General features: G+C 32.9%; 1 protein-coding gene and 1 long non-coding RNA gene across 2 annotated transcripts in view; one reads left to right on the top strand and one right to left on the bottom strand.

Annotated features, from left to right (window-relative positions):
- LOC129948922 (cyclic nucleotide-gated channel rod photoreceptor subunit alpha) overlaps positions 1 to 13,788 on the top strand; it is a 94,437-nt gene that overhangs the window by 15,399 nt on the left and 65,250 nt on the right. The gene's annotated exons all lie outside the window — the stretch shown is intronic.
- LOC129951274 (uncharacterized) lies at positions 7,505 to 7,975 on the bottom strand. Its single transcript, XR_008782167.1, has 3 exons — positions 7,845 to 7,975; positions 7,694 to 7,774; positions 7,505 to 7,628 (listed from the first exon to the last, which is right to left on the bottom strand). It is a non-coding gene; the product is annotated as an uncharacterized LOC129951274 (long non-coding RNA).

The following is a 13,788-nucleotide window of genomic DNA, read 5'->3' as shown; positions in this document are numbered from 1 at the left end:
TTTGATTAAAAAATAAAATATAACTAATTTTAAGTAGTATTTCTCCAGTTTTTAGTTATTTTAAAAGATATTAACAACAAAATTCTTTTTAATTAAATAAAATTAGTTTGTAGTCAAAAGCTTTATATGTTCTCATGGTATTCAAATCACTTTTTGGATTTTATTTGTATCTTGAAAACTATTTATTGAATGTTTTTTAAAAATAAAACCATGTGTTAGAAACGTGCTTCTTTGCTGCACAAAATTATTCTACAGAGAGAATTTTTGTTTAATAAGGAATTCGGGGATACAAATACTTTTCTTCGGTCTCAGTTAAGGAAACACCGTATATAGAAAAAACCTTGTAAAATGTAAAGACTGTACATTTTTGGACTTAGGAATCAGACTTACTGATTATTTATTTATATTTTTCAAAACGGATTTTCTGAAGTCGAAAAATTGAATAATTTGTATTCATTTATAGAATTATCCTGCTTCCCATAGGAAGTTATTGTAATTGGTCCGATTTGTGGAATTTTTTTACATTTCTCTTACATTTGAATGTCCCAAAATATAAATACAAGATTTTTAGAGAAATGTATGTGCGTGCATGTGTACGTACGTTCGGGAAGCTTTTTTTCGTTGTCCATATTTCAAGGACCAGTAAAGACATCGACTTTAACTAAATTTAGTCATACAGACAATAATACAGAAACATGAAGAAAGGACTTTAAAAAAAAGTGCGGAAATGGTGGCTGGTGGAAAGCCGCTAAAACTATCACTGGAAGAACCAACACAATATTTCAGCAGAATTTTATAAAAATTGTTTCTTTGAATTCGTAGACAGCAACTGTTACTGCAAGCTTTAAAATGGCAATTATACCTAGGTATTAGGTATATCTACTACACAAAAAAGGATATTGTATGATCCCGAAAATAACAGCGCCATTCTCTTTTTTTGAATACATCGGCGAAGCTATTCAGTGCTCTGATTTTTAATAGGTTAACGCAGTGGGTAAATGACAAGGAAATACTACGCGAATTTCAAGCTGGGTTTAGGAGAAACTACCCGACCTTAGATCAAGTATTCAAACTCTTTAATATTGCGAAAAGCTTTAAACGCAGGAAGAAAAACTTTATGCTTTTTTCGTCGATTTTCGTGCAGCTTTTGATACAATCGCAAGTGAAGCACTCTTGTCATAAGCAATATTAATTAGGAATATCTTCCAAAATTGTAGTTCTATTAAAAGCAATGTACGAGAACAATGTGGCGTATGTATGGGATGGCGAGTTTGTTTCAGAGGAGTTAACAACACAAATGGGAGTAAAACAACGATGTGTCTTAAGCACTCTAATCTTCATCTTGTTTATAAATGATATCGTAGAAGCAACCGGTAGAGGAATCCAGTTTGGAAACATGCGAATACCTGCTTTAATGTTTGCTGATGACATAGTTTTTTGTCTGAATTTGTCGATGGATTGCAGCGAACGATGAATCGTCTTGAAAGCTTCTGTAAACTTTGGAATCTGTCCGTCAATCTGGAGAAAACTAAGGTGATGATCTTCAGGGAGAAGATAGTAGGCACGCAAACAACGAAAAGTGGAGATATCAAGAAGAGTATGTTACAATAGTGCGGGAGTATAAATACTTAGGGGTTAGAAAACATTTTCAAAGCTGGCCGATGTAAAAACGGCAATTTCTTCAGTGTGGAACCAATGCATTGATAATGAATACATTTATCATAGTTCGAAATTGAACAGTTTTCGTGCGACTGCTACCTCCATACTGCTTTATGGGGCACAAGGTTTGGGAATTCAAAGAAGTCGGAAGGTTTCTGAAGTATTTTTTAAAAAGTATTTTTCTATTACTAGCTTGCACACCAATAAATCACACTTACTATGACAAATTTAAGACGGAAGTACAATCATCACAGTACAAAATGATCTACAGCAAACTGAACTTCGACCTTAAAGAACTGACGTTCTTTCAAAACAGCTTTTCACTCAGCAAGCAAGAGGTGAAATCATCATTTTAAACTCATACTACACGTCGGACCTTCCAATTTTGTGTGACCTTTGGGAGAGAGAGGATATATATCATTTCATTGCCAGATGTCCCTTCCCAAAAGAATTCCGGGTTAGTAAGTTTGGTGTTACTTTGATGGATTTGGATGCAGTCATCGTGTTTTTTACACCTTCATGAAGATTTTTATCCCTTCTGATGTAGCTATAACCTACAAACCCTATATTCTTCCGAAACTTAAGTCCGATTTCCATATTTGGGCAGAAGATTCTATAACCCTTGAGTCTCTTGGACAGAATTTAAAAGAGAGCTTTAAAAATGAAAAGTGACCGTTGTCTAACTAAATTTCGTGCATCTCTCGAAAACCTTCGTAAGGTTTCATGCTTGCCATTATTTTATAGCTACTTTCATAAGCCATGCTTTAACGAAGTAGCTAGTTGCATTCCTCCCCTCAAACAATTCAACCGTAGTACCCGTTCTTCTGGGAATGCTCATCAGTTCACTTATGTACTTAAACTGGGACTTACTGTAAAGTAAATATATTCTTTCTTAAATCGCACTACACGAATGTGGAATGCTTTACCAGAATCAATATTTCTCACCTGGCATATAATGTAACGTGATACGAAACTTGTATAGTGTTGAAACGAATGTAATCAACGGTTTTTTATAAGTCAAAATAAACTGAACAAAAAAATTGTATCTCTAAAATATAATATATAAAATATTTGTGTTAAAGTTTTAAACAAAACAAGTTGACAGACGGGACGGGAAGTTATTAGTGTGGGTTGCATCCTAGAATATTTTTACTTTTTATTATGACATAAGTTTCATCAAGATGTTATTTTGAACAAGTTATTTTGAAAATTGATAATTTTTGAAAACGTGATAGTGAGATGAGACAAACCTCTCGCATACTAAATTCCACACGCTCAATCTTAATCTTCCTTATGAGACTCAAGTGGTTCTTGACATATGGCAAGATGATAAAGGGTTTCCCAATATGCAGACTTAGGACGATACTCGCTTAAGACTACGGATTTAGATTATATAGACCATGAAACTATTAGAAATATTTACCGATTACAATAACTTTTAATATTTGAAGTTAAAAATATTGATTGATTTTATTTTCGTTGCATTTTGTAACCGCAAACTATTCAAGCATATTTCTTGACAACAGTTTCTGTGATTTTTAAATGAGTCGAATTCAAATTAAATTTCTGTATTTTTCTTCATAAGATTTTATTCAAATAAACTTTTCCTTAGAGCAATTGTGCATTTATATAATTTCTTCATTGAATAATAATTTGATATTTTCAAGTGACTTCGACTACATACTGAAGGTTGTATAAAGTAGCATTCTTATACAACAAACAGGAATGTAGTTTTTTAAGTTGCTTGTTATGACCGCATTTATTTTTAACTTTCAACCATAATTTTATATACAAAATTCGAACCTTTTTACCTATGAACGTGAAAGAAAATAAATACAAAATAAAACTTCTGCATTTTTTAAACCACGTTTTGTAACATTTTTCAGCTGATGAATTTGGGACATCAAGTTTTGTTTGTTAAAAAAATTTGAACCAACCGAAATAGATAAACTTTTAAAAACTTTAATTTTATACCCTTTGTTATCCAGATTTTCTTCAAAATTATTATTCGCTTTCCCTAATAGGTATTTTACTACATTATTTTTATAGATATATATTTTACTTCGCGTTGTTGGTTGAACTTACGCGTATTTATAGTCGTCGTTGTCGTCACTGGTTGATAGATAAAGTTCTGATTAAAAGTTGGCAGTCTGTCGGCAGCTCTCAGAAGTTTTCAGTTTTCCAATTTAACGCGTCAATTCTTTTCTACCCACTGTACTCTACTTATACCCACAATCTAATTCTGAACTATACCTGATCCTTTTGGTGGAAAAGGATATACCCTTATTTTACTGTCTCTCAACACTTAATTAATTTAAACCTTTTCGTATATTATTGTGTGTTGAGCTCAGTTCCGTTTCCCGACAAACCAACCATTTTAATGGATTAAATGAAACTACTATAAAATGTTGCCAATTGGGTCCTTGAAATTCTTAAGTTCTACCGAAAAATCTTTTGGACATTTGTCAAGAGGAAGATATCTTTTCCTTCCTTAGAAATTTTAAAAAATTGTTAAAATTTTTCATAACAGTTGGCAACAATGAGTCAATCCTTGTATAATGAATAAGAAAACAAAAACAAGGTCCCAGCCCCCATCCTCCTCTGTTTTTCTGAGGGTTAAAAGAAGTTAAACAAAAATGTAGCAGATTCTCTTCAGGAGATTAAACCGAATGCCGACAAAGTTTACCCTGACTGATGATAGCGCTTTTGACATGTGTACCGAGGATATAAATTGTGTGGCCTGTCATCCTCATACAATGGATGAGAATGATTCGGTGTTCCGTTACGTTATATAATCATATCTCACCTATTTCCCCCTCCCACATCGCAGGATCCCCCCTATCTTAGAACATACCTTTCCCTCAGTCTTATTTATCATTTCTTCACTCAAGGCTCACAGTCACAGGGTAAGGATTAATGCTAGCTCACATTGAGATCCTTAAGTGTTCTGTTCGCTTTTCGAATTCGTTGAAGGAGTAGGAGTAGAAGTAGAAGTATAAAAATAATAATATTATATTGGTAACGAACGAACAAATAAAATATATATACATAGAAAGAAAAAATCTGACAGGGCTCTAAATGAAGGATGTGAATCAATATTATTATCGGCTTAATGGAGCGGCAGGATTGGATTAAGATTTACGTTTGCTGTCTAGGAACTTACGTATGCAGTGACAGGGCTGTTAATGGTGGAGATTGAAGGTGTCTGGGAAAAGAAAAGTGCTTAGCAATAGCAATCCCCTGATGGGAATTGGAAGTTACCTCCACCAATACTCCATTTCCACTGCCACTGCCACTTTCTCCGTCACCGCTTAATACTGACTACGTTCGTCTTCATCGGCGTCGCCGTCATCGTCGTAGTCGTAGTCGTCGCCATCACTTCACTTACATATTTATCAAATAAGTGAGAGTGATGAGGAACGTGCCTTATGATTAACGATAAGTGGGTCGATGAATAGGTGCCACATGAATAGTAATTCATTATCATCTATGGGTTTGTTCACTGATGAGAGCCTGATTGTAACATGTGTCGTACAAGCGATTGGATTAATCATCAGGATGATGTTCAGATTGATTTGGTTGGTGGCGGCGGCGGCGGCGTTGACGACGTTTTGTTGTGGAGCTATAGACACATAAGTGCTGTGCACAGATTTTCATACCGATACCTATAGGATTTTCTTTTTACAAAGGTAGTAATCTGTAATCATGAATTTAATTTTATTATTTATGATAGAAAATTAAGGACATGTTTCCTTTTTTGTCTTTTGATGTTATTTGTCATTTTAATCTGAGTAAAAAGAAGTTTTATTTGCAGAACAGTTAAGTTATTTATAAAAAAGGCTTTGAAGGTTACATGTCTGCTTATGATGAAGGGTCTATGCTAAAAATAAAAGCATTCAAGTATGTTGACCCCTTTTTTGGAGTTCATATTATTTTTGTTCGAAGAATGTTCGAGATGAGAAATATTTTTGTTCAGGTTTTTAATTTTGTGCTTAAAAATACTTTTGTTGGTTTTATTTTAAATTTGTACCAAATTTATATCACGGGATTTTGCGTGATATAAAATTTAATTGAAATTGATAGAAATTTTTCTTCTTAAAAAAGAAGGTGTAACGTTCAGCTTTTAAGGATCGTGGCAGAAGAAGTCGAAGTTGCAGGATATCAAAGTCGAGATACACTTTTTTGGTCGTCCACGGAGTTTTAGTGGTTCTTTTTCAGCTTTGCATAAATGCTCAGCTATTTCAAGTTTGAAATCGAACAAGGTTAGGTGAAATTGAAGTTGAAGCTTTGATCTCATTACAGACAGTCGATGCACTTCTTGCTTTTGTTTTCATTATGAACGTCCAATGCTCTCACTGTAATTTTCTAACTACAAAGTCTGATTTGATTAGTTGCGGTGTTTGCAATTCCGGTTTTCATATGAAATGTACTAAAATCAGTGATTCTGATCGGATCGCGCTCGAATCGAGTAGTGATTTGTTTTGGAAGTGTGATACATGTAAAAGCATTTCTTTTCTTGGATGCATTCCAAAGATCAAAGAACTTTATACTTTTTTTGTTGACCATAGTTCAGAATTTGATAATCTTGTGAAGCCTTCTCGTATAACGCGCTCTCAAGTTAAGCTTACGGCTGAACAAAAAAACAACAATAAACAATTACAACTTTTTAAAGAGAAGAATATTCCAACATCTTCTCCTAGAACATTGTCTTCTTCTTTAACTAAAAACACCTGCTCACTCTCATCATCTCCTGCTGTGAAGGGTGTTATTAAAAAGACACTTAAAGACAAAAAAAAGGAAAAACCGGTTTTCGCATCAAAGCTTAATACAAAAACAACAAGCAATTCGAACTCTTTAATAATACAGAGTGACGATTTTGCTGCTGCGTGTGATGTGAAAGCTGCGAATAATGGTGGGGATAGTGTGATTGCTGCTTGTGTCTCGTTTGCTGCTGTGACTGGTGCATCTTCTCTGTCCGCTGGTTCTGACAGAACTGATGAAAGCTTACTTCTAATTAGTAACGATCTGCGTACCTCTGATGACGTCAATAAAGAGCTTAATAATCAAGTAAAAAATTGTGATCATCATGTTGGTGGCGTTATTAATTTGGCTGGTAATGGGACAACAAATGGTGTTGCTGTAAATGATACTATTGTTGCCGATACTGTTGTTGCTGAAGGTGAAAATGGTGGTGTTGCTGGTGTTGTTGTTGCTAATGGTGTTGGTACTCAAAATGATGTTGCTGATCTCGATGAAGTTGCTGATGATGCTAATGTTGCTGGTTGCAGTGGTATTAGTACTGCTACTGATCCCAGTAGGAAATTTCAAAAAATTCATCGGTGAATCACCAACTTATTCCTTGGTGAATGGAAGCTACACCCCATGAAAACATGGTGAAAACATCAGTGAAATTAACATGAGGATTGGATTGGCGTTCACCAAGTTGTGAATTTCATGGTGACTGTTCAGTGAGGAAATCACCAAGCAAGTGCATTTGGTGTATTCCAAAGCGAATTGTAGTTGATGAAAAATACCGTGAACGCACACCGGGGAAATCACTGGGTTAGTGGAGTTGCTGATATACTTCTGTACTTTACATTGGTGAAAAATGTGATGAATGTTCACCAAGGAATTCACTTTGCAAAATTGAACGCCTTTTTCATAAATGAATATTGACCAGTGGTTTCCTTAGGGAAGCCAATGTAACTCATTCACTAATGCAAATTGACCTGGTGAAAAATGTAGTGAATGTGCATAAATGAAGTCAATCATGTTTTTATTATCGAATTATTTTTTACTCATACCTAAATCTTTGGATACAAATATTAAAAAAAAAACAGTCATGTAAATTTTTATGATTTTATTGAAAAAAATGATGCCAATGTGAAGATCCCATTTTTTAGCTGCTCCGTGGTGACACACAAACGTTTAATGTCCGCTCTCATTTCGTCTATCATATCTTGTTGATTCTATACAAAATGTAAAGCAGATATATATTAATTTCATTTAATAAAATAATAGTAGTTATAATTACCGTTTTCTTAAAAATCCGCCTTGCCTGCTTTGTGGGTGAAAATTCAATGGAGTCCATTGCCGACTGTTTAGATCCGGAAGCCTTTAGAAAAAGAGCAATAAAATATTACTAAATAATTGTAGAAAGGGATTTGTAATTTAAATGAAATTACCTGAATATTTTCCTTGTCAATTTGAACACAAATTCTACCAATTTACCAAAATATTCACTTTTTTACACTTATATTTTATTTTCTGAACTCTTTTTAATAATTTTAAGCTTTACTCACTTGTTGACACTATGAACAATGGAATTCAACTGGAAAATTGTTTCTCGAAAAAACAACAATGCTTTCGAATCCGAACATTGCAATCAGCGTTACCATTTCTCAAAAAAAAGTGGAAGTAGGTTTTAGGAAAAAAGTGAAAATATCTTTTCATATTGAAAACAAACAATCAATTCCAAAATAAGACTAGGGTCTAACTTTAAACATTAACAAACAGAAAAAAATAATATAGATATTCACTGCAAATGCAAATACTCAAGCGATTTTTAATTCTCTAGAAAGTTTTGAGACTACGTACAAGAGTGAGAGAAAAAAAGAGTAGATTCAGTCTATTTTTATTAAAATTGAAGTAGGTAAAAAACAAGATATTGAAAATGAAGTAGATTTCAATATTTTGACGATGGTGCGAATTAGGAAGTAGATTTTAAATTTATTTGAAAAAAAGAAGAAGATCTACTTCAATTGAAGTAAAGTGGTAACGCTGATTGCAATCCTTCAACCATCCGTCGCCATCACCGTCGGTCGTTGTTGTTGGAAATAACTTTGTTTCTCGAAGCAAAAGCTGCCGAACGGGATATGCAATTTTTTATTATATGTTAAAAACCCGAGCATTGAAATTCTAAAACTAAAGCCAATCTCCGTATTATTCAGTGGCAGGTAGAGAAGAAAAAGGCAAATATAAACAAAAACAAAACACCCATCTCGTGCTTCATATCGGGAATGAAATATTTTACAAGGAAAAAGATAGGGTGGATTGTATAATCATAGGAAAAACGCAATGCCTTTCAGTAAGGATTTCATTGCATGCTATTCCTCAATGATTCGAGTAGCTGATTTCCTTGGCGATTTCACACAAAATTTTCATTGGTGAGCAAATTTCCTACTGGGATATTGTTGCTATTGATGGTAAATGCGTTGCCGCTGATATTAATAATAAAAGTGATAGAGAATCTGATGAAATCCGAATTAATAATGAAAAATTGACTAATAATTCAAAAATACCAAATCGAAGACCCCAAGGCCTCAATGGTATTAGAGGTCAGTGTGATAAAATAAAGGTTATGCGAAAAAATAAATGTTTCCATATCTCTGGTTTCCACCCTGATACTACAATTAATGCAATCACTGAATTTATTGTTTCAAACTTATGTGCGTATCCAAATCCTACAGGGATATCTTGTTTTTTGCTCAATACTAATAAGCAAAGGAAGCAACATTTTATTAATTTTAAAATAATTGTCCCATTGGAGTACAGTAGTTCAATATACGATGCTGCTTTTTGGCCTAGTGGGGTTACGATACGCCCCTTTATAAATTTTCCAAAAAACGAATAATCACCAGTTCTCAGAGATCTGAGAACTATGCTTCATGCTCTTTGAATGAAAATACACAATCTGCTGCCAACCTGCCTCCGCTTTCATCTTTAAATTCTTCTACAAGATCATCATCTATCAAATTTGGAAATAAAAGCTTTTCTTTTTATTATCAAAATGTAGGTGGGTTAAGAACTAAACTTGATAATGTATTTGTTTCTTTTTCTGCATGTAACTATGATATTATTGTTCTTACTGAGACTTGGTTGTCTGAAAATCATTATACTTCGGAAATCTTTCCAAGTTATTTTACTGTTTTCCGAAAAAATAGATGCAAAATTAAAACAGGAATGGATAGGGGTGGAGGAGTATTGATTGCAATTCGTGCTTCTCTATCATGCAGGGAAATTGTATTGGAATCAAACTGGTCAGATACTAACCAAGATATTGATCAAATTATTGTTGCCATTAAAGTAAACGAATCAGAATTATTTATTGTTGCAAGTTATATACCACCTAAGAGCTTATTAGACTTTTATAATTTACATTTATTGAATTTAAAACAGATTTTAGATAATTTGAATAACCTACAACATATAATTTTTGCTGGAGATTTTAATATTGGTAATATTAAATGGGAATTCGACTCAGAAGATAAATATTTAATTCCATTTGGAGTTACAACTGAAATTGAATCACTTGTTATAGATTTTTTAAGTCAATATGATTTAGTCCAAATTAACCATGAATATAATGATCTCAATCGCATTCTTGATCTAGTATTTGTTGATAAAGAATTTTATATTTGTATAGAAAAGTCGAATTTTCCCATTATAGGAAATACAAAACACCACCTCGGAATTGAGGGTGATATAATGTTTTATAATTATTTAAAAAATGAAAATGTAAATAATATTTTTATATACGATTATCAAAAAGCTGACTTTGATGCAATGGTTGAGTTTTTGTTGTCTTTTTCGTGGCAAAATATTTTTACTGGTTTTGATTTAGAAAATGATTTCTTTGCCTTTTCGTCTGTTTTACAAAGTGCTATTGAACAATATGTACCACTGAAATATCTAAAAAAGAATTCTAACCCTATCTGGTTTAACAGGAGATTAAGTAATCTCAAAAACCAAAAAAATAAAGCATATAAATTATATAAAAAGAACAAAAATAATCCAAGTCTTCGAAACAGCTATCTAGATATTCAAAAGAGATTTGACTATCTAAATAAATTTTTATATCATAATTACTTACTTTCAGTTGAAATCGATCTTAGAAGTAATAGTAAAAGGTTTTGGAGTTTTTTAAATACTAAACGAAAATCATATGGATTACCAAGCTGTATGCAGTACCTAGGCACTATTACGAGTGAGTTATCCGAGATTTGTAATTTATTTGCAAGTTACTTCCAATCAGTTTATTCCTCTGAATCTGTTTTAATTGATGAGCCTTCAGGGGTAAGAAAATGTATTGATCTTGGGTCACTTATTCTAAGCCAGGTTGAAGTTGAATCAGCTCTTTTAAGCTTGGATGTGAATACAAGTGAAGGTCCAGACAATATTCCGCCCATACTTCTAAAAAAATGTGCGAGAGCGTTAGCAGAGCCGCTGACCCTAATTTTTAATTTATCTCTTGCGACTGGCAATTTCTTGCGTTCGTGGAAAATTTCGTTCTTGTCTCCGATTTTCAAATCAGGTTCTAAACACGAAATAACAAATTACAGACCAATTTGTAAGATCTCTGCAATACCTAAATTATTTGAAAAAATAGTTTATAACAGAATTTCACTTGTAACCCAAGGTAAAATATCGGTCTTTCAGCATGGTTTTGTTGCAGGTAAATCAACATCGACAAATTTGATGATTATGATAAATGCCATTATATCTAATTATATAACTCATTGGTTAGATCTGTGCTGGAATACTGCTGTACAGTTTGGAATCCATATTATTCAAATTCATCGAAAAGGATAGAAAATGTTCAAAGAAACTTTACAAGATATGCTTTTTTTAAATTGAGATGGAGGATTATAAGACCTTCCTACGAAACCAGATGCTTATTATTTGGAATGAAATCTCTAGAAACTCGGCGGAAATATTTTTCTATAATGTTCGTCAGGGATATAATAACTAGACATATAAAATGTCCTCCGCTTATAGATTTGTTCTATGAGGGAAATGCGCCCTCAAGAGTTACGCGCGAAAGATTTTTGATTTATGAACCATTCCATCAGAGAAACTATGGGCGCAATGAGCCTATCACCCGTTGCATCAGAGAAGCTAATGCATTATGCGAAAGAATTGATTTTATGTTAAATTGTACAAGAGATGCTTTTAAATCTATTATTCTTAGCCAAATTTAAATTTGATTCAAGATGTTTTCGAATTATGTTTTTATGCTGTTATGTTCTATTATTAACTTATTATTTATCTTGTAATACCTATGCGTGATTTCACTGTTAAGTTATTTATTTATTTATTTATTTATTTATTGTATAATACATAAGAATTTTTAATCTATTTATTGTATATATTATATACCCACCTACAAACATGTGAATATTATATTTGTATTTAATAAGTCTGTAAGAGATGAAAATTCTCTAATTGATGAAATAAAGTAAAACTAAAACTAAAACTAAATTCATGTTGATGTGGATTCTAATCCACACATTCACTACTTTTTGCAAACAGCTTGTGAAGTAGGAAGAATTGTATATGCTTTATCCTTTCGTTAATAACGAAGTTTCACTGTTACCGGATTCATTCCCACACCAAACTAAGGTGAACTCCATCAACACTTTTTCAAACATGCTTCCACGTCCTTCCTTCATCAATTTATTTTTCGGGATTCTCGAGTTCGGTACGCGGTTAAGCCAAAGGAAAATTAAATGAATAGACTTGTAAATTTGGGCTATTATACCAGTTATCAAAAGATAATTTGTAGTTGACATTTTTGGCCAAAGTAGATGTTAATCTGGTGGTAGAGCTTCCAGATCTGGAGCTCCATCAGGAAATGTATTGCTCTGGTGTCCAGCAAACAAGTCGAAATCGTAGCTTAATCCGGAAATTCCACTCAGAACTTGGTTCTAATAGCCCAATTCATTTGTGTGGATTGGCTGGGTTCTACTGCTTCAGTTCATGGCGACATTTTGTTGGTACGATATTTCATTCATCAACGGTAAGAAACTTTTCTTTTGGCATCGTTCTCCTATTTTCAGCAAAAGTGAAACAATTTGTCTTGTCCTATTGCCCAAGTGGAATGGAATTATAATCCTCGTTGAAATGGACGAAGCTATTGATTTTTTCAAATCTATTGCACGTTATTGTTTTGTAAATGATCGGTTGTCCTACAGTTTTTTTCCAGTAATGCCTTAAAGATGAGAGTCGGCAACAGGACATATCATTACGATGAATTGCTCTATTTCCTCTTTTGTAATACTGACCGTATTGTTTATATTGTCCTGGAATGCTTTTTTATTTGATTCGTCACTTATTTGGTTCATTATCCCATCAGTAAACAGGAATTTAAAACATTCCGATGGGGTATTTAGGGACTTTCGGTCTCGAAAATATGAAGGTTTTCTTTCCGTTCCCAGGAATATGTCACTTTTCTCCATGAAATTTTCTTTTTTAATTTTGTTTTCTGTACCCTGGATTTGCCTTAATAGTCTGAATCTATAGAGGTTCTTCCACCATAACGACTTCTTCTTTGTTTTCGAATAGCATCTCAGTCTTTAGTTCCATATAAGAGTCACCTTCCAACCGATCATCACTTTGCACTTGATCCCCAGGATTGGGAATCACAAAATCGGATCTTCCGTAAAAATGTCGAGTTTCCATTTCTTCAGTTTAAGAAAACAATTATTGTAGATAAAAGTGAAAAACAAGTAAAGCTAAAAAAAGAGTAATAGGCATTTTAAATCATTTCTTAGAAAAAGGGGTTAAAAAAGGATTAAAAAGTAAAAGCCAGAAATGGCCTTGTATGCGGTATAGGGTTTAAATAGGGCCGTTTACAATAGCTTCCTAATTAAGTTTAAAATGGTTTCAAATGTCAAGTACATTTAAGATTGTATTCATATTGCAGTTAATATGAAATATTTTTCAGTACAAAATTATTTGAAAAAGGAGTTTTTAATGCTCTTTGAACAATTTGGTTTGATATTTTTGAATAAACGAAAACTATTAACTCTCAGTCTTCCACAATTTCAAGAACTTATTATAAATTTGTTATGGGTAAGGCAAGTTACGGAAATGACAATATATACCACCCTTTGGCAAAAAGCCAATATTTAAGAAGCATAATAAACATTAACTGCAAAAGTCCAAATACAAACAGAGAACCTAAGGCTATGTCCTTTAATTTCACACTTATTTCAATTCAGTAAATTATCATCGCATCTGTGATTTATGAATCCAATCGCAAACTCCATACATTCAATACCATTACTTTGAGTCATTAATTAAACTCCAATTAAAGTTCACAAAAGTATGACGAACTTTTAAAGTTTC

Source organism: Eupeodes corollae, chromosome 3 (assembly GCF_945859685.1).
Source record: "Eupeodes corollae chromosome 3, idEupCoro1.1, whole genome shotgun sequence".
Taxonomy (NCBI): Eukaryota; Metazoa; Arthropoda; class Insecta; order Diptera; family Syrphidae; genus Eupeodes; species Eupeodes corollae.
This window is presented reverse-complemented; position numbering and strand designations above follow the sequence as displayed.